Genomic DNA, 19,435 nt, shown 5'->3' with positions numbered 1-19,435 from the left:
CATATTTTAGAATAAAATAATTCTCTACTTTAAGGCAGAAAATTAAAAGTATATTTAGAAATAAACTAAGACTAAATTTGGCATTTATTTTCTCGATATAAAAATCCTGAAATAAAAAGAGTGTAAGTTTGTTGTTTGTTTTCGTAATCTAGGGCTATTTTTGGAAACAATATGAGGAGGAGTATTTCAAAATAATAGTCATTTTGAATTTACTAATAGGAAAGTGCATTATTGTGTAACCTTAATATTACTGCATTGGTCAATTCATCAAATTACATTTCTGTGTTTTGTCAAAAAAGGAAAGGTTATATATGAACTATGAATATTTCAGGTAGTAGGTATTCAAATCATGAGTTTTATTCATTTCTTAATGAGTAAAGGAAACACATCCCAGCTGTAATTGTCTAATCTCCTAAACAGTTAATTGAGTCAGGTGTTTGTGATCCTTTTAAAACAATTTTTAATTGATACTCTTCTACCTAAAGTATGTTTAAGTATCTTGTAAGAATCAGTTCCTTTTTTATTTTATTATTTTTCTTTTGAAGAATAGGTGTTATAAGTTTTAAGAATAATACCACATCTGTAAAATCAATATTTGGCTCTGCTACTGTCATAAACTTAAAACTTTCAAAACTAAAATAATTATCTTAATTGAAAAATAACTCATTTACCCAGCTTCCCTTTTCCTTTAATAGTTTTCTTTTTTTTTTTTAAGAATCTAGGATCACCCCTTTTGTTTTCAGTATCCAAGCAAACACCATCCTTTACTATTGACACCATGAAATGTTTGCTATATATTCCCTCTCAAGTTAACATCCACCACTCTCTCCAGGTTTAATTATTTGTGGATTTCTGCTAAAATCTTCCATCAAATCTCTATGCCTTTAGGGATGTACTTTATTTCAAGTTCATTGTACTGCTGTTGCCATAGTCCCTACCCTAAAATTTTGCTTTAATCATATACTGTTTCCAGGCAAGTCCATTCTAGCTATTGAACTTTTCAACCATTTTCTAACAATAGCTTTACTTTAGCCAGATCAGTTATTGCCAAAATAGGACATTTTCCTTTCAATTTCAGAAATATATGTCTTGGGTAGTTTCTTATGCTATTTTAATTCAATGAGACCTTTTTAGAAAAAAAGATGTTTATGAAACAGCAAGATTCAAGTGTGGGGAGAAGATAATGGAAGAAATGATGAGTGTGTTATAAGGATGTCACTTGCATACTTTATTTAGTAAACAGTTTTATGATCCCATTTCTTTTGGGGACAGAAAATACATTTGATTATTAATATATCTCTCGTAGTAAATGATTGCCTTAAAATGTGAAATTCCATATCCTATTTCCTAATTTTTACTATATTTCCCATACTTTTCCCAACAGCAAGTCTTATTTTATTCTCACATGTCTTTTCCCCAGCCAAATCCATCTATAAGTCTCAGAGGAATTGCTATACCCAATATTTCAGAGTTGAAATTAGCTTTTTCCTGTCAATTTCTATAGAATTCTATTAAAACCTTGATAAAATAATACTTTCTTTATAAAATAAAAACATGATATTTTAATTCCTTCTTCATGTTTATATTTAAAAGTGACATATCTTGAAGATAAAATATGATGGATAAATATTTGTAACTCTTACAGTCTGACATAGTGCTGTGCACATTAAGATTCACTAAATATAAGGTGGATGATTAATGAATAAATTATTGTACTAATACAATAGCCTCTAAGTTTTGATATTTTGTTAGTTTCAGACCTAAGTCTTTATATAATCAAAATACTGTCTATTAGAATGATCTATTGCTCTAATTTATTTTAAATGTACTGCATATGATTTGTTTTAATGGTACATCAGCTACTTGGTAAATATACATTTTCCTGGTAAAGACAAGGGAATGAAACCACAACAAGATTAAAAATGTGTCCAAAATCATAGAGTTATTAGGTTTTGTAGCTGAGATTCCCCAGCAATGGAACTCGTTCCACTGTATTACTTTGCTCTTCTTGTGCAAAATATGTACTCATTACTACCACAGAAATCATTTTAAAACGTAGAGTATAAACAATACTGGGGTGCACATAAAGTTTTTGGATTAAGCAAAGAAATCTCCATTTGAGTAACTATACAAACACTATGTAGTATAAATTTGACATATGTATTCATAAAATACATATGTAAAATGTAAGTGCTGATTTAATTAGTTTCTATACTGCTTTTTTTCAGTAAATTTTTATTCAGTAATCACACCATCCAAATGATACTGTGTGACATGTGCTTCTATTTTTTTACAATTCAAAAATCTGTGCCCAATGCAAAATGGTCTTGCAGCACAAAAGTATGGAAATCCAAATATTTTATATGCATGATGCATGAACAGCCATAGTAATTAAAACAATTGGCAAAGATAATACCAGGGTCAGATAATAGAAGGAAAATGAATCATGACTGACTTCATGACTATTTTATAAAATACATTAAATAATTGAGATGGTTATAGCCATCCATATTATTAAGTTATTTTTATTAATTCATACAATTTTCAACAAACACGATTTGAGTACCTACTACCTGAAATATTCATAGTTCATATATAACCTTTTCTTTTTTGACAAAACACAGCAATGCAATTTGATAAACTGACCAATGCAGTAATATTAAGGTTACACAATAATGCACTTTCCTGTTAGTAAATTCAAAATGACTATTATTTTGAAATACTCCTCCTCATGTTGTTTCCAAAAATAGCCCTAGATTACGAAAACAAACAACAAACTTACACTCTTTTTATTTCAGGATTTTTATATTGAGAAAATAAATGTCAAATTTAGTCTTAGTTTATTTCTAAATATACTTTTAATTTTCTGTCATAGTTCTGAGCAATCCAGATATTTTTACTCATAATCCATTGTAAGGTCTTTCATTCTCCATAATCATGCTCAGAGTGAATACCCTCTCAGTTGTTAGTTGACAGGGAAGGAAAACAGAACCTGGGCATTAACATAGGCCAAACTGAGCTCCAACTCCAGTTCTTCAATTCAATGGCTGTATGACCTTGGGCAAGTTAATTGCTCTCAGCTGGGCTTCAATGTCCTTATCTGTAAAGTATAAATATTTATGTATAGAGCTGTTACTATATATCTGAATAATTTACGGGTATATAAATGTATGAAAATCATAGATGATAAGAGTATTTCATAGAGTTGTTGCAAGGAGTGCATGAAATAAGCATGTAAGGAAGTTAACAGAGTTCCAGGAACAGTAGAATTTAAACAATTGCAGCTCTTACTGTCCCTTATTTTCACTTCCTCCTTATTTGACAACTTATATTTTGCTTCCTGTTTCATGTAATTTCTTCATCAACAGTACACATTATGCTGTACTTGGTAAGAATTTAGACGTTGATATTGCTTTCTATTCTTTTCATCTTTATGCATTAATTATGAACTTTGACTCTTTTAAAATATTTAAAAATAAAGTTGCTAATTTCACAACTACAGTCTCTCAGAAATATATCCAGTATTGGATCATGGTGTGTTATACTGTGTTTTTAAAATATAAGTTACTAATTAAGTACTAGAAGTAGATGAATAAATTTGCCATTTTAAGAAATTAAGATGTTGACATTTTCAATCATTACCGTAAATACAGAATTGGGTTAGATCAATTAGGAAAACAATTTATCACATAAAATAAATTACTTCTCAATGTGACCTATAGAATTTGAGGAAAATATGCCTAAAAGAGTAATAAGAGTCATTTCTATTTTTTCAGACCCATACAATTCTAAAAGTAAACACAAAAAAAATCACAAGTTTTTTTAATAATCAAACAATAATCGTTAAAGATTAAAGACTTAATAAAAGAGAGGACTATTTTACTGAACTTATATGAGTTTTATTATATACATTTAATAAAAGAAAGGAAATTGGTTGTTTTTATTTTCAGACTTTAAATAACATTTTCTCACTTTGATCTAAATGTGTTCCGAGGAATATCTTTTTAAATTCATATTTCAAAGGGATGTTTTCTAGCCATTTGGTGCCAGCATTACAAAAAATCATTACAGCCAGTGCCTTTAGAGAAATGAGTGGCTGCCTTTTCATTCCTTAAGCTGAAAAAAAACCTACAAAAAATTATATGCATTAAAGCTGCATAAATGATAATACGGTAATCCTAGCTCTAATTCTGACATGAGCTGTTAAGAAGAAACCATATGTTATGTTCATAAATGTATTAAATACACACAAATGAGTCTCACTTATGTAAGAAGATTTCTAAATTATAATTTTTAGATTATGAATAGAGTGCTGATCGGAATCTAAAAAATGAAATTCCAGCAATATGCATATTCTGCAATATCTTTAGTATTCCAGTGTGAGTAAGCAACAAACAACCAGTTTGCCATGTGCCCTTTATATCTGAAAGGCCACCTGCCAGCTCATTCCCATTTTCCCCTCAATGGGTTATCAGATGAATATAAATTAGTACAGTTAGCAGATTTTCAATGGGAGCTGCATTTTCTACTCCATTGTAAAATGGGTCAGATGGCAGCACTTACTTCGATACTGTCATTCAGGTCCAAACTCATGAAGTGCAACTTGCAAACCATTGTCCCTCAAATGATTATTGCAGAGAGGCTAGGCAGCATGACAATGATTGAGTGTCAATTAGTTCAGTCCAAAAGCAACCAATCCAAATTGTTAGGAATTTTTAAAATAAAGCATGTGTTCCCAATTCCCTTTAATACCCAATTGGCAGCAAGTCACTGGCAAAATCTGCTGCACAGGGCAAGTTGTTAATGTGTCTTTCTCAAAGGTAACAAACAGATGTGAATAGAGCTGGTCTAAAAGGAAAGCATGCTGTATGCTGTTACATTAGTTAAACTCTTAACAGGACTGGAAAAATATGCAGATAAATAAACAGTTGTGATGGTTATGACAAGTGCTGACTTTAAAATAACATGGAAGAATTAAGATTTATCTCCTGAAATTGCATCAACTGTTAAGAACATTTTTAATTTAAATACTTATAATTATACAAATGTTGCTTTAAATGTCATAAATCCCTGTGTATTTTCTTGTGTCTGTTGTTTTCTTACTCAGGTAAGAACATGGACTTAATTTAAATCTACAAAATCATTTTAACATTTATTTTAAGAGATTTATTTTAAAAGAATATACAAACGATTCTAAATTAAAAGTTCAGAAAATACCAAGCATTTGGCAAGGATATGAAGAAATAGAAACTCTACTGCTATGTTCATGGGACTATAAAGTAGGACAATGTCTTACTGCTGTTGTGTAAAATTAAACACACTGCAAACAGTGCAACCTGGCAATTCCACTCTCGATATACCATAAAACAATGTGTGCATGTAAGCATCAGGACACATGTACAAACTTTTTCATACCAAGTTTGTTAATACAAGTTTAAAATTGAAAGAAAAAATCCCAAAGCTTCACAATAATATAATAAATATATTGTTCTGTATTCATTTAATAGATACATTGATATAATAAAGCAATGAAAATGTTACAATAGCTAATTATACCAACATGGGTATATCTTAAAAATTGACACAAATACATTTAATAATTATATTATATAAACTTAAAATATCCAAAAATATTTCCACCTCCACCTATCATAAGTTAATTGGTATCTAGAGTGGCGTAGATTAGCCCTTATAGTAAACAATAACAAGGTGAACAAATATATGATTATAGTTTTCAGATATTGGACAACAGCCAGCATAGACTGTTATTCTAGAGACTAGAGGAACCCAAGAGGTGAGTCCCGTAGTCACTCAGCTGTGTGCCTGGATGTCAGAAACTCTATGCTTGACTATGGTGTAGAATTCAATTAGAATAGAGGGATGCTGTTGAGACTAGGAGGCAGAGACCAGAGTAAAGGAAAGTTCAAGTTGCTAGAAGAGACAGGGGAGGGCACCAGAGAAGAAAATCCTCACAGGGAAGGTGTCAAAAATGTAAATGGGAGTTGAAAAAGTCTCATTGACCAAACGCTAATCAGGTTCTTCTAGGTGCTATAGGCTGCAACATTGGTGTCTATCTCACCCGGCACGCATCAATCAGTTTTAGCAAGAATCTTACTGAGTCAATTTAGTGAGAATCTTTCACCCTTGGTATCGGATCACCCTGGGAATTCCATCAAATTCCACATCCCCAACCATTCCCCAGACAATATCTAATCACCCTGCACTGCCTTAAGAATCCTGTCAAGTTGGTTTAGCAAGAATATTTCATATCCTTGATGCTTCCTCTTAGTAACTGTCCATCCCCTGAAAACCACGTCATGCTCCTTGGCTACAAATCCTCACATTTCCATGATGGATTTGGAATTGAACCTTGTTCTATACTAACGTCTCTTTTCCTCTTTTGTAATAGTTTTGAATACAATATTTTTACTGTTCCAATTATTTTCCAATTCTGGTTTTCTTTAACAGAAGTTTCCTTCAAGTCCCTGGCTATTATCTGGGTTATGCTTACCAAAAGTCTTACTAGAAGTGGCTGATAAAGCAGCTTCTGTCTGGTTGAGAAAGAAAGAGTGACACTTGAGGTAAGACAGCACTGACAATGTTAGAGGTATAACACAACCACAGTGGAGAGACTTCATTAATACCTTGTTTGCAACACTCCTTCCATCCAGCTGATATACTAGCAATTCCTCAACTTAAGGGTAAGGACCACAACCAGGAGGAAAATCTACCCTAGGCCCACCCTAAGCAAGTCTAAAACCAAACCCAGACAACATCCTAAGAAAAAAAGAAAGCATTTCATGGTTGGACCTAGCTAATTTATGAGAACCATGGAAACACCTTAGACATTCCAAAGATCTTCCCTAACAAAACATAAAACCATAATGAAACACACAACCTTGATATATAAGTGATCAAATGGTGACTGATCTGCCTACAAGAATAAAAATCAATAATCTTTAAAATAAGATAACAGAATTGAATCCTTTACAACGTATCAACAACAGCCATATGCCAAAAAAAAACCCAAAATTACCAGACATAGAAAACTAATAAAACAGAACAGGAAAATATTGCCCAAAGAAGGAAAAAGGTAGTTAATAGCAAAGAATCTCTAGATTTCTCAGAGGCTGGATTTAATAGCCAAGTACTTTAAAGATGCTATTATAAATATTTTCAAATAACAAAAAATAAACTAAAGGAAACATTAATGGGCTAATAGTTCAGGTAACCTCAAAAGATAAATTGAAATTTTAAAAATTAAAATGAATATCCTAAAACTGAAATGTAACATATATTTTTAAATGTATTAAATGTATGAACCAGCAGATTGTGGATAACAAAGAAAAAAGTCAGTGAACATGAAGGCAGATTACTAGTAATAATTCTATCTGAAGAAAAGAGAAAAAAGATTATAGAAAATGAACAGAAAGATTCAGGGACTTGTGGAGGAATATCAAACAATCTAACATACCTATATGGGTCAAAGATGCAAGAAAAGAGATTGGGGATGAGCATATATGAAATGCAAAGTTTTGAAATTTGTTGAAAACTATTGATTAACAAATGGAGAAAGACGAGAGAACCCCAAATAGAAAAGTCTTTTCCCTGACACATAGGCTGGAACTCTAAGCTCAGCTGGTCTCTGACTCCAGAAAAACTCTCAAGAAGGTAATAAGATCAGGGACACCTATGCATTCTCCTGCTGACCTTTGGCCTCTGTAAATTCCTTAAAAAATCTCTTTCCAAGTTATTTGTATGTGATTCAGATGACATCCATCTGGCATGAAAGGATAAGACCCAGAAGGGATCTACTTTGTACAATATTCCCAAATATCACACACAAGAGTTTTGATTTGTGTAGTACAAAGGGTCAAGTAAGTGTAAAGAAAAATGTATAGAGTCTACATGAAGGATAATTACGGATGTTGAGCAATAAAGAGAAACACTAGGTTCCTGCCTGGAATTTCTTACAATTGAGTTGAAAACAGAAGGCATATATACCTTCAATGTCTGTTGTAGAGGCCTCAAAACATGGTTTGAAGGAAAAAATGTATGTAGAAAACAATGAGCAAAAGAGTTAAAGTATCTGAACTATGAATAACTTTATCTCTTGTAAACTTCCTCTTGGGAGACAAACTGGGAAAGCGACAGTAATTTGAGTGAAGTGAAGCAATCAAAAAAGACTATGGCCTGTAGGCTAAATCCAGCCCACTGCCTATTTTTTGTAAATAAAGTTTTATTTACTCATTAGTTGATCCTTTCAAAAAACCCAAAAAACCAGCTCCTGGATTTACATTTGTCTGTGGCAACACTCATCAGTTTACATTTGTCTGTGGCTGCCTTCCTGTTCAGGCTCACTTCTAAACCCCCATGTTAGAAGGTGACTCTTCCTCAGGAACTGTAAAGAGAAAGATATGAATTATAAGGCCAAACTAGCAAGAGGATTTCCTCAGGGCCTATAAAGAAAAAGATCTGATTTATAAGGCCAAGCTAGCAGGAGAATCCCATCAAGGAGATGTAATTTATTGGCCTCCACTGGGCTGGTCCTGGTTCTGGTCTGCAGCTTCCATCCAGAGCCCAGACAAAAGTTCTTTACCCTATGTTTGCCTAGTTAACAGTATTATGGAATTCGCCTTCTCAAAACAGCCTGCAAAGCTGGGTTAAGTGCCTTTGTTATAGTAATTGGCTTATTGTTACCTGCTGTAACAAATAAACCCAAAAATTGTATACAAAAATAAAAATAAAAAACAACCTGACTCATCTGTAGCGGAACTGAGCAGTTGGAACAGAGATCGTATGGACCACAATGCCTACCGTACTTACTATCTGTCTCCTTACAGAAGTTTTCTCAACCCCGTTACAAGTTCTCAAATACTAAAAAGACATAGAATAAGGAAGAAACAGCAGAATGATTTCTATAAATTTCCTTCTATGAAGAAAATGAAAATAAAAATTTCTTAGTTAATGGAAAAAAATAACTGGCAATAGAAAACAATAAGAAATGACTTAAAAAATAGAAGAAAGAAGAAAAGGTGATGGAGAACCTTGAAATTCAGAAAACATTATACCCGATTTTACAAGACTGCAGAATACATTGTCACTTATTCTTTATAAACCTGGTGAAATTTTTTAGTGAAAATGTTTTTCAAGGGGTAGAAAAAATTATTTTACCTATGGTAACATTCATATTTTCAGTTATTCTCATTTTTGATGAAAAACAGAGGAATTTTATATTATTTTTTCATAATCTTTCTTTTTCATTTATAACATAAAATAAATTACTAGTCTACGTGTTCAAAGGCCTAAATGTAATTACAGTGGGTCACATTAAATTCATGCTCTAAATATATTTTGCAGAATTTTACATATTCTAATACTTTGTCATAGTTGTATATGGATTTATCTTCATTGCAAAATATAGTCATATCATATATAAAATCCCATCTATTCTGAAATAGAACATATGTTCTATAAGTTGGTAAAACTGTATTAATTGAGAAAAACCTTGAGGAGAAGAGAAATAAAACAAATTAAGAAAAACTGAAATTTTCCTGAACAACCACAGTATTGCATAGTCTGACAAATCATTTTTCAGTTATTCCATCTTATGCCACATTTATTGTGAAAATGATAAAAAGTAGACTACTTTTACAGGTATTTGGGACACCAAATTCTCGAAGCTTTGAATTTAATACTAAAACAAGTTATTTATATACTTTGTTAGTGGAATTTTAAGTGCTTAAACACATGAATATAGTTCCCACACAGCATTCTTAGTGACAGAAAGAGCTATAATAGACAGTTTCTTAGTTTGTTTCCTGCCAGTGAACTTCGCCTAAAATACTATTTTTTTTTAATACTAGAGTTGAATTTTTTCCTCTAATGCAAAACTGAGAACTTCAAACTAAATATCACTTTCCAGCAGCATTTTTCAGTAGGCTAATCCTTCTGCTACATTCACAGTCTTGCTCAAGACTGGCATGGGGGTCTATAAGTCTGTCTTTGATAAGTCCTGAGAACGGAAATCATATCTCGGAGATTCTGCTGAATGTACAGTCAGTAAGTGACTTACACATCGGTGGCATCTACCCAAAATTTTATACGTGTTTGCTTAGCACTTGCAGACAATGACTGACCAGGGAAAGTGACATGACTGAAAATAAGTATAACATTTTAGTTAAAAGTGTTTGAAATCTGTATCTTTACTAATGCGGTTTTCTCAGTCATTGTAACAAGTTTTGGCATCAGCAAATCAAGTTCATATATATTTATTGAGATCTGAAAAGAAAAAAAAACAACCTTAAATCCTTAAATGCTAGTTGGCAATGTGTTGTGCTGGAGGCAAGAGCCAATATGTTTCTAGATTGTATATTTTAAAGCAGCATGTTATGAAGTATTGAAGATAAGTTCAACATGATCAATGAACACAAGAAGGGCATTAAAAAGCCCAAAGCTGTCTTTCTCTTCTTTTTCCTCTACATACTTTAATGAGCAAAATTTGGTTATGTTAACCTTTCCTTCTGGAATGATCATTCACCTTTTAATGATGTTTGTATTTCTCTAAATTCCCTCTGGTGAATATATGTTTTTCCTCCATATTGACATAACCTTTAATATGGTTTTACTACCGTGTGTATTCTACAATAACTATGCTGTTCTTTGAATAAAATTTCTCCCTAACTCTGGAGCATATTTTTTGGAGCTTATAATGTTCAGTGTGGGCCCATGTGCACTGTTATTAGGTAGTCAATCTACTCTTCCATCTCATTCTGGAATGTAAGTAGAAAAATTAAAGCTAATGAGACTCTGTTACTTTTTGCAGACATCAGTCAGTGAGTTCCCAATATTACAGTGATAGTTACGTGGAAATCTAAGCTAAGCTCCTCTATTCTCTGTCACTGCCCTTTAACACCACCAGCACCAGCACCACCATCCCCTCACCACTAGCACCCTCATCACTTCCACCATCACCTCAAAACCACGACCACTACCATGATCGTAACCACCATCAGCATCACCATCACCATCACCACACTGTCAGCATGTAGACAGCACACAATGTCTCTCAGGATTTGGAAAAAAAAAATAGTCCTCACATCCACAATCAAATAAAGTAGCTTCAGAGCTAATTATCAAACATCCAACAGAACTAAGAAAGGGAAAGTTATTTGCAATTCTTGTGGAAAAGTATATTTATCATGAGGCATTCAGAGAAAAATAATAAAATACCTCAAAAGTAGATGAAGCTGGCTAACAAATTATCTTAAAAAGACAATTTGATTTCATTACATCTCAGTCTTTTCCAAAACATGCAAGTGCAAGCAGGTATTTGATTAAAACTGTTTATACAATTTTTAATTTAAATTTTGATTTGGCTAAATAATTTAGATTAAAATCACTTAAACCATTAAAACCATTTAGGACTTAAACACATTTTGAAATTCAATTCAGCTTGGGGTTCATTTATGTTTATATTAATTAACATTTCATAACATTAATTTAGGGATAGAGTTCAATTATCTGACTAAAAGGAAAAAAGATGACTTCAAAGTGAAAATCAATGTTCCACATTTAAAAGAAAGGTGTTTTTTTTTTAATCACCACAGTTGACAAATAATCACAAAAAGGAAGAAATTATGTCATCCTATTAGCTCTCTGACATAGTATTCTAACTAAAAATTCTGCAGACCTGATAGAATGACATAATAATACATATTTACTGCTTAGTAAAGAACAATTATGTTTGTTCATAAAATTCCAGGAGATTTTAATCAGTTGACTCAGAGCTATATGTAAACATATGTAATCATGGATCTTTATGAAAATAAAAAAATATCTTCCAGTTTAGTAAAATATGAAAAATAAGGATCCTTGGGCAAATAGGGGGTATTTTCTGGCATTTTAGGTATAGTTTCAAAATTCCCAAAGATAATTTAAAAATCTCCAGGGATCATTGTCATACAGCTTGAATCTAATAAAAACTCTCATGTAGAAATAATGTATGTGTGTGTGTGTGTGTGTGTGTGTGTGTGTGTGTGTGTGTGTGTCTTAACATGTTACCTAGCAATTTCATACCCAGTATTTACCCAAGAGGAAAAAAAATAAATATCCACACAAACATCTAAACAAAATGTTTATAAGCTGTTTTATTTACTACTGCCCCAAACTGGAATCAATCCACATGTTCTTTAGCTGGTAAATGTATAAGCAAACTGTACTACATCCATATAATGTGATATTACTCAGCAATCAAAAGGATCAACATGTTGATATAAATGACATGACTAAGTCTCAAAAACATTATGCTAAGTGAATAAAACATAAATAAAAGGCTGCGTATTATATAATTCCATTTATATTATGTGTTAAGGCAAATACATAGGGTTGCTTTAAGATCTAATTTTTTAAAATTATTTATATTGTGTATATTTATGTGACATAATGCTATGGGATACATATAGACAGTAAAATTGTTACCATAGTAAAGTAAATTAACATATCCATCATCTCACATAGTTACCATTTTTTTTGTGGCAAGAAAAGGTAAAATCTATTTGCTTAGCAAAAATATCAAATACAATTAATTTTTATTAACTATAGCACTCATACTGTACACTAGATCTCTATCCTTGTTTATTCTACATATCTGTCACTTTGTATTATTTGACCTACATTTACCTGTCCATTTCCTCCCCATCCCCACAAACACTGTTTCATTCTCTGTATATTTGATTTTTTTCTTTTTCTTTTTTTTAATATTTCACATATAAATGAGATCATTGAAGATTTTTCTTTCTGTGTCTGGTTTATTTCACTTAGCATAATGCCCTCCAGGTTCATCCATGTGTGGCAAATGGCAGGACCTTCTTTTCTTAAGGCTGAACAAAATTTCATTGTGTGTGCATATATGTACATAGATTTCTGTATCCATTCATCCATCGACAGATACATGGGTTGTTTTCATTGACTATTTTGAATACAACTGCAATGTAAAAAAGTGTAGACATTTTTACAGAGTGGTGATATCATTTCCTTTGGAAATATACCCAGGAGAGGAATGGCTTGGTTATATATATGATCATTCTATTTTAATTTTCTTAGAAAACTTCATACTGTTTTTCAAAATGGCTACACCAAAGTACATTCACATAGTGTATAAAAAAATTCCCTTTTTTCCACACACTCAGTAATACTTATTATTGCTTGTCTTTTTGATAACAGTCATCCTGATTTTGCGATTGTTTTCCATTTTATAAGAAACAAATTTCAACATTTTTAAGTAAACATTGGTAAAAGTCAGTAATGAATGACCTCTATAAAATAAGCTATAACACACAGAACTACATATAAATGATACGAAGTGCTGGGAAGGGAAGAGCGTAGTCCCTTTAAATGATATGGAAGGGAAGAAGGGAAGTGCTGGGTAGAGGAAAGGTGTGGTCCCTGGCTAGGGCTCCATCCTCATGGACTTAGGTGAGGACAGGTACTCCTGTCTTCATGCCCAATTGTTCCGCTTCCCAACACCACCCTGGCCTACCAGGACCCCATCCTGTGCCTGTAGAAACCCTCGAGAGCCTAGCAGGGAGACACATAAGCAGCTGGACGTTGAGAGGAGCACATCAGTGGAGGAACACACAGGCAGCTGGACATTGAGAGGAAGGCACAGACAGGCACAGGCACTTCGGCAGGCCACTGACCAGCAGAATGACACAGAGTTTTGCTGTGGCGATCGGAAGAGCGCTGGGGCCGCCATCTCCCTTCCAACTCCCCCATCTACTAAGAGCTACTTCTACTCAACAAAATCTTGCATTCATTCTCCAGGCCCACGGCAAGAACCACTGGATACAGAAAGCCCTCTCTCCTTGCAATAAGGCAGCAGTCTAATTGAGCCGGTTAACTCGAGCTTATCGATGGCAAAACTAAAAGAGCACCCTGTAACACATGGCCACTGGGGATTCAGGAGCTGTAAACATTCATCCTTAGACACTGCCATGGGGTCGGAGCCCACAACCTGCCCGTCTGTATGCTCCCCTAGAGATGTGAGCAGCGAGGCACTGAAGAAGCGAGCACTTCCCCTGTTGCACGCCTTGCAAGGGGGCAAGAGAACCTTTCCCATTTCGAAAACACATAGAACTAATGACTATACCACAACCAAATCAAGCTGAATGACAAGACGTTATATGTAATAAATAAGAGATTTTTTGCATATGTATATGTAGTTATTTTCACACAAAATAAATGTGCCAAATGCCAAAGGATTATTGCTATGGACTGAATTGTTTTCCCTTCAGAATTCATGTTGAAGACATAATCCCGTGTGTGGCTGTATTTGAAGATAGGACATTTAGAGGGTAATTAAAATTAAATGAGGTCATAAAGGTGGGGTACTAATCTGATGGAATTGGCGGCCTTATAAGAAGAGGGGCTGATTCTTTCTCTCTCTTTCTCTCTCCCTCCCTCCCCACAGGCACACGCCAGGGACTAAAGAAAGATGATGGTAACAAACTGGAAGAAGGTGGTGGCTATCTGCAAGCCAGGAAGAAAGGCCATACCAGAAACCAATTCTGAGTTGGCTGGCATCCTGACATTGGATTTACAGCCTCCAGAATGTTAAAAATAAATTTCTGTTGCTTAAACTACTCAGTCTATGGTATTTTGTGATAGCAGTCCCAGCTGACTCAGACAATTACCAAATGAGTTTCTAATTATGAAACACTTTTTCAAAAAACAAGCATAAAACATCAAACATATCTCATTATCAGTGAGTATAAATTGAAATGAGAGGATATATCAATGTGCCATGCTGAGAAGATAAAGATCATGTTATCTCTGAATTTTTTTGTATTCTCCAAAGGTCAAAACTACTGCCTCATAAAAATTGTAATGTCACAAAGCTTATAAGTTGTGTATTTTTTATTTAAATTTTGCACATATATTATTGGAAATCTTAAATTACTGAAACATGAAATGCTGGAATCAGGTCATGTTATTTATGGTATTGACATTAGCCTAGACTTTTTTAAAAAAACCTAATCAGTTGTCAATGGTTACAATGATTATAAAATTACTTGTGAAACTAGTTTGTGTATATACCCATAATTGAAAGAGAATTACATTCACCTCTCTTTATTCACTAAAGAGATGATATGAATATCTTCTAAATATTCATATTTTATTTAGCTTTTAGTCCTTCTTTGAAATGTGTTAGTCAAGGGGGCCTTCCTGAAATGTAGATGTGTATAATATCATAAGACTTTAGTTATAATATTTGTTTCTAGAAAAGTCACTGAAAAATTCTTACTTAATGGTCTTATAGCTGAAATGTCTAAGGAAATACTTGCTTCAACAGTAATAGTAAGCAGCTACTATTTCCTGAGGACATGTTATGTGCCAGACTTACTGCATAAAATATCCTTTCATTCTCATAACATTTCTACAAAGCATACCCTACTACTTTCATTTCACCAATAAAATTAATAGCTAACATTTATTAGTTATTTACCAGGTGCTAAACTCTGTATTTCACATGGATTAACTCCATTAGTGCCTATAGCAACAAGGAGTCCCTCAGAGAGCAGTTGGGAACTGTTGCCAGTTATGAGGAAGTAGATACTATTTCCACTTTATGGAGAGGGAAGCTGAAACACAGAAGTATTAGGTGACTTGTCCAATATCACACAGCCAGTGTGGGTTAAATTGTCCTGTCTCCTTCCATGGTTGCAGACTTAATGACTGCTTAGAACATTCTGCCTGATGCCCTAAGCAGGAAGAAAATTCCTTGATGTCACCCAAAGTAACAACTTATCCAATTTTGACTCCAAAATTGAAATATTTCCACTCTATACCATACCATCACATGAAATATATGCATTCACTACAACACATTGTTATTAAAATATTTAGGGATCAAGCCTAACATAGCAATATATTTAATAATTTTGTTTTTAATCCTAGAAATTTCGAATCATATTACAAAATATATATGTACACTTATCCATTGCATTTAATTCTTATCCTGAAATCTGTATACAAAATTTTAAGTATCGTTGGTAAACATTCACATAAGATTTTGATAGATTTGTTGACAAATGAATGCTATACAATACTATGTTATCTTGGTACATAACAATCATAATTCTATGAATACAGGGATCCTAAATAGCTAGATTCCTTAGATATCTCCTATAGATGTGATAGCATTGGCTTGATACATGAGCTGTCTAAATTCTCAATTGTGCTACATTCAATTGGCCTCTTGTCTTGTCAAAGAACTATGTTATTGCATGCTATTTTTCTAGGGTAATCAGACACTCTGCATGGTGTAGTAATAGAGTAATTGAGTTTTGGATACCTTGTGTTTAATGTATAGACTTTTTATATTGCTTACTCTTCCTCCCTCAATAGTCTTTTGAAACATCATAGGAGAACATTTGCCTGTCTTTTTCATAGTTAATATTTCTGTCTTTTCACATAATTGAGTATTGACATATGTCCATAATTGCCATTACTATACAACTTCTTTTAAAATGGTAGAAAATATTAACTTTCAAATAAGAGGTAGTTTAGACATATATTTAGAACTCATGAAACATACTTTTTCAGAAAACTCAAAAAATTATAAGAACAGAAGGAACTGAAAGCACATGGATTCTAACCATCCAACTTATACTTGTATCCTCTGATCAGTAACCCCACTGAATGACTATCTAGTCTTCATTTTAATGTCTCAATAATGAAGAACTCTAAAGACAAATCTTTCTATCTTTACACCTCTCTGGCTATTTAAAATTTGTCATGACACTGAACCCACTTGCCTTAATTCTACCCTTTAAAACCATATACATTTAATATAAAATTATGATGACTATAAACATAACATTTTTTTCTCTAATCATCTCTGGGCTCATCTCTCAATAGCTTGGAAGAGTGCATCTTTTGCCCAATGAAAAATAATTTTCTTTATTAATACCCAGAAATTTTACAAACTTTCCCATCGTTCCGCAATAAGATTCAACTGATCAAGAGACTTGAAGTCATTTACAACAAAAAATTTTAACTTTTTATTCTTAACTTCTTGTTTGAAAATAGAAAAAAAAAAAACTAAAGGTGGTTTAAATACAAAGGTAAGGCACTGGCTTGTGTAACAGCATAGGCCAGCTACTGTTTGATTTGGAAGCCCAAACAACATCATCCGGACCTATTTCTCATCTGAGGTTTCACAATCCATTATGTGTGCCTTATTCTCAGGATCTATGTGGGGTCCTCATCAACCAGTAAGAGGTATTTTCTTCTTTTTTTTATGTTTTTTTTTTGGGCCATGTTCATGTATATCAAAAGAGAAAACATCTCTTTTGAGATTGTTCTGGTAAGATTGATTTGGGACAGCTCATGTTCAGTCAGTAGAGGCTAGAGGAACCTGATGCTGGGTATTCTGATTCTGTAATGCTCAGAATACAGCCTGGAACATTTTATGAACTCAATAGGTGTTCACTGTTCTTATTATTAACCAACTACAGTTTCTATGCTACCTCTGGAGCTAGAAGACATTTGAATTAAGCTAATGGAGTACCATAGTAGGTATGGGTACTGTTGCCCGAGAAAAGGGTCAGAGATATTGCCCAATTTCAGTTTCAAACATCCACATCCACCACACCAACCCCTGCCTGCACTGAGTGTTCATTTTCTCTCACCAGCATTGTTCTACTGTGTCCAATATTAAGATATTTTTTATAAGTAGAAAAGGAGACACCATTTTTTCTCATTTTTTCATAAAATTAATGATATCTCTATTTTATCTATTGAGATTCTAAGAGGTTCATTTATATTTTCAACCTTTGTCTTCCTCTCTGCTTCAATTTTGATGATTGCTATTGATGTGTCTTCAGATTTAATGAATCTTAGAGTCTAATCTACTGTTAAGTTCACATAGTGAGAACTTTTGACTTTCAAGACATTGTATTTTTTACTTCTAGAAATTCCATTTGTCTGTTATTAGAGTATCAATTTATCTCTAAAATTCCCAGCCTCTTAATCCATTAGATCCTTATTTTCCTAAATTTGCTTTAAGATCTGTATAACTATTTTGAAGTACTTTTATGATTATTCCTAACTGGTAACTTGTGATTTTTCTTCTGTTGACTATGCTCTCTGTTAGTCATGGGTGATATTTTCTTGCTTCCCTGAATTTCTAATGCTTTGTAATATAATCTAGATGTTAAGTAAAAAGGACTATGGAGACTGAAGTAATATTTTTTATTCTTATAAAAGTTAAGCCCAATGCTCTCCCTGGCTTATGGATTTTTTTAATTGGTTGTGTACCTAGCAACCTTGATAATCTTTCTTATTGGTTCTAAAAATGTCTGCAGTTACTTTGGAGGAAGTCGTCAACATAGAAAGTTATATAATCAACAATTATTGATCTATTGCTTATGTATTTTACTCCTTTTTATTTTCCTAATTCCTACTATATTGTCATTAACTATAATAAGATTTTTATTTTTAAAATGAAGAGCAATGACCAGCAAACATTTTGTATTTTTAAAATAATTTTAATTTATTTAACTCTTACTTTAGGTTCAGGGGCATATGTGCAGGTTTCCTACAGGTAAATTGAGTGTCATGGAGATGGGTGTATAGATTATTTTGTCACCCAGGTAATGTGTTATCATCCTCCTCCTTCCAACCTCCACTATTAGTAGGCCTCAGTGTCTGTTGTTCTATTCTTTGTTTACATGTGTACTCAATATTTAGCTCCAAGTTATAAGTGTAAACTTGCCATATTTGGTTTTCTGTTCCTACATTACCTTGCTTAGGATAATGGCCTCCTGCTCCATCCATGTTGCTGCAAAGGACATGATATTGTTATTTTTTATGGCTGTGTAGTATAGCATCATACATATGTATCTTTTTCTTTTTGTCCAGCCTACTGTTGACAGGTGCATTTAGGTTGAATCTGTAACTTTTTTATTATAAAGAGTGCTGTGATCAACATATGTGTGCAAGTGTCTTTATGGCAGAAAGATTTATATTCCTTTGGGTATACACCCAACACCGGGATTGCTAGGTTGAATGGTTATCTGGTTTAAGTTCTTTGAGGAATCACCACACTGCTTTTCACAATAGCTGAGCAAATTTACATTCCCACCATCAGTGTATAAGCATTCCCTTTTCTCTGCAACCTCACCATCATCTGTTCTTTTTTGACTTTTTAATAATATCCATTCTGACAGTATGAAGTTGTATTTCATTGTGGTTTTATTTGCATTTCTCTAACGATTAGGGATGTTGAACATTTTTCATATGCTTACTGGCCATGTGTATGTCTTCTTTAAAAAAGTGTCTGTTCATATACTTTGCCCACTTTTTAATGGGGTTGTTTGTTTTATACTTGTGCATTTGTTTAAGTTCCTTATAGATTCTGGATATGAGACTT

This window comes from Pongo pygmaeus, chromosome 1, assembly GCF_028885625.2.
Source record: "Pongo pygmaeus isolate AG05252 chromosome 1, NHGRI_mPonPyg2-v2.0_pri, whole genome shotgun sequence".
Lineage (NCBI taxonomy): Eukaryota > Metazoa > Chordata > Mammalia > Primates > Hominidae > Pongo > Pongo pygmaeus.
The sequence above is the reverse complement of the archived record's forward strand: the minus strand, read 5'-3'. Positions refer to the sequence as shown.